Here is a 3,644-nt window from a genome sequence, read left to right on the forward strand (position 1 = left end):
TGGTTCCTTGATCCAAGTTCATTTTAATTTCTAGCATTTTAAATTCCTGTCATCAACCTCTGGTTTCTAGATCCAAGTTGATTTTAATTTCTAGCATTTAATTTTTTGTCATCAACTTCTGGTTCCTTGATCCAAGTTGATTTAATTTCTAGCATTTTAAATTCCTTTCATCAACCTCTGGTTCCTCGATCAAAGTTGATTTTAATTTCCAGCATTTAATTTGTTGTCATCAACCTCTGGTTCCTTGATCCAAGTTGATTTTAATTTCCAGCATTTAATTTCTTGTCATCAACCTCTAGTTCCTTGATCCAAGTTGATTTTAATTTCTAGCATTTTAAATTCCTGTCATCAACCTCTAGTTCCTTGATCCAAGTTGATTTTAATTTTCAGCATTTAATTTCTTGTCATTAACCTCTGGTTTCTTGATCCAAGTTGATTTTAATTTCTAGCATTTTAAATTCCTGTCATCAACCTCTGGTTCCTCGATCTAAGTTGATTTTAATTTTCAACATTTTAATTTCTTGTCATCAACCTCTGGTTCCTTGATCCAAGTTGATTTTAATTTTCAACGTTTTAAATTCCTGTTATCAACCTCTGGTTCCTTGATCCAAGTTGATTTTAATTTCTAGCATTTTAAATTCCTATCATCAACCTTTGGTTCCTTGATCCAAGTTGATTTCAATTTTCAGCATTTTAAAATTCCTGTTATCCACCTCTGGTTCCTAGATCCAAGTTGATTTTAATTTTCAGCATTTAATTTCTTGTCATCAACCTCTAGTTTCTTGATCGAAGTTGATTTTAATTTCTAGCATTTTAAATTCCTGTTATCAACCTCTGGTTCCTAGATCCAAATTGATTTTAATTTTCAGCATTTAATTTTTTTTCATCAACTTCTGGTTCCTTGATCCAAGTTCATTTTAATTTCTAGCATTTTAAATTCCTGTCATCAACCTCTGGTTCTTTGATCCAAGTTGATTTTAATTTCCAACATTTATTTTCTTGTCATCAACCTCTGGTTCCTTGATCCAAGTTGATTTTAATTTTTAGCATTTTAAATTCCTGTCATCAACCTCTGGTTCCTCGATCCAAGTTGATTTTAATTTTCAGCATTTAATTTCTTATCATCAACCTCTGGTTCCTTGATCCAAGTTGATTTTAATTTCTAGCATTTTAAATTCCTGTCATCAACCTCTGGTTCCTCGATCCAAGTTGATTTTAATTTTCAACATTTTAATTTCTTATCATCAACCTCTGGTTCCTTGATCCAAGGTAATTTTAATTGTCAGCATTTAATTTCCTGCCTTCAACCTCTTGTTCCTAGATCCAAATTGGTTTTAATTTTTGGCACTTTAATTTCATTATTGATCTCTGGTTCTAATATCCTAATCGCCCAAAATATTGGTCCGAATCTTTACATAATTCCTATACAAGAGAATTTTATTCTCTTTAATAGAAATTATGTAAAGAGGGGCAGCTGTAGACACCATATTTTGGCCGACCTCCAAAGTCAAGGAACTTTTTAAACTTTTAACTTTATTATCTACTCTCAACCCATCTCCCCAATCACAAATAGCTTTTCCAGAATCACCAATTGCTCATCCCTGGAACAAACTGATCTCACGCTTAAGTTAGATTGTTTTTCAATCACTTGGTCTTTGTCAAATGAGTTCAATACAATATCAGGTCTTTGGACCATCCAATCTTGCCTACCAATGTTTTTCGATCTCTCTATGTACAAACATCATGGAGCTTCACTTGACTAATGTTATGGCTGGGCTTCTTGCTTGAATGCCCTAGATATTCCTTAAAATGAAGTTAAGGTTTCTCTCCATTCTGATAATGGTTCCAATCTTAAGAGTTTAAGTCAATGTCAAATCTTTGCAATTCTAATGTTCTAAAGTTTCATCCGGTATTTTTTCATGACTTAGTTCGATCTTAGGTTCACGTGTAATGTTTTTCCGATCTCTTATCACCTGATTAATAGTCGCTTTCAAGTTTAATGTTCAACTACGTTGAAACAATTAAGTACTCAGACAATTTGGATGCTTGCTGATCTTATCAAGAAATTGAACAAAAAACTATAATTCATTTCAAAGTAAAAATTTACAAGTCATTCGGCTAAAGGGTCTCCCCCAACCTGTTCTCCATGTACATCATCATTTCTCTCGTTCTCTCTCTCTCTCTCTCTCGGGCTCCTCCTCGCTCCCCTCTTTATCTCTAGGAACAAGATCCACCATCTAGGAGAAGTCTTCCTAAGGATAGAACCTTTCAAGCTCAGCCAGAAGATCACCATGAGCATTCACATAAGAACCAGCTTCCCTCGTCACGGCCTCTTCTTCTTTCACTCGGATCTCCTCAGTAAGGCGAGTGACATCGGCAGTTTGGAGGGCCCGAGCTTCTTCAAGTTCCCACTCTAATTCGTCAATCCTGTCCTTATAAGACTTCATCGACCCTCAATCTTAGTAATGTAATCCTGAGCAGACGAAAGATGGGATCTGGCGAAAGCCGCGTCCTAGACCGCTTTTAAAATTTCCTGTCTCAAGAGATGAGCCTTTTCTTTAATTATGTGTTGATTCACAAGGCTCTCTACACTCAAGCTCATCATCTGAGCTAAGAGATCGTTAATGCTATCCGAAGTCAGCCTATTCTGGCCGTCTTGGAAGCAGATGGTGGCACCCAAAACTTTGGCCAGGCCAGGATTCCCCCGACCTGAGCGGTTTTTCTCTAGAGAGTGAATGAGGACTTGGGCACCATGAGAAAGGGTCCTCACAGCAGGTTAGGAAAACCCTCCCTTCGCACTTAAAGAAACAGGTGGAGGTGGTGGTTCCTCCTGTAACACCCTAGGCAAATCCCACATTGGCAAAACACGAGAGAGATGCTGGGTTTATAAGCTGGTTCGTAACCCTTAGTGACGCGTTTTAAAATCGTGAGAGTTTGACATCCATTAAAATTGGAACGATACAGAGAAGATTAGCATGGCCCCTGCACAAGGATGACACGCACAAATCGAGAAATAGTCCAAATTTTTCAAATGTAATGGCTCGGCCCACTAGTGATATTGTCCGCTCTGGGCCAAAACCCTCACGGTTTAAAATGCGTCACTAGAAATTACGAACCACCAACTTATAAACCCAACATCTCTCCCGTGTTTTGCCGATGTGGGATTTGGCTAGGGTGTTACACCTCCTGTCAAGGTGGGGAAAGAGAGACCTCTACTTTTGTGATCGGCTGTCTCGAAGGTCGAGAGGAAGAGCCTAGCACTTCTGTCGAATCTTGCCCCAGCGTCTAGGATACCACAGCAATCTTCATTTCCCTCACCTTTCGGGTGACCTCTCTTTTTCGCTTGCGACTCTCCTTTGCACCTTCGCCTCCAGCCATACCTGTACGAAAAATAAGTTAGTGAGATCACTTAAGTCAGGAGGCTAAAGATTCAGGTTATACCAATCCCAGGTCCAAGGTCAGAGAGCTACAGTTTGTAATCTTCATTGGTGAACATCTACATTAATCACCACTTCAGTTCAGCCATAACGGTATCCGGATAAGAATACTTATGAGTGGCCGCCTCATCCTTCAATTCTTTTACCATGGCGTCCTCGTCTCTATTTAGGGCAGTCTTCTTTGGAATTGAAGGGACCAAGTACTTC

At 38.6% G+C, this 3,644-nt stretch overlaps 1 non-coding gene across 1 annotated transcript; it reads left to right on the forward strand.

The window, feature by feature from the left end:
* Window positions 1-2,923: 2,923 nt before the first annotated feature.
* Window positions 2,924-3,028, forward strand: LOC131181771 (U6 spliceosomal RNA). Its single transcript, XR_009150249.1, has one exon. It is a non-coding gene; the product is annotated as a U6 spliceosomal RNA (small nuclear RNA).
* Window positions 3,029-3,644: the final 616 nt, after the last annotated feature.

The sequence above is a fragment of the Hevea brasiliensis genome, chromosome 7, assembly GCF_030052815.1.
Source record: "Hevea brasiliensis isolate MT/VB/25A 57/8 chromosome 7, ASM3005281v1, whole genome shotgun sequence".
NCBI lineage: Eukaryota > Viridiplantae > Streptophyta > Magnoliopsida > Malpighiales > Euphorbiaceae > Hevea > Hevea brasiliensis.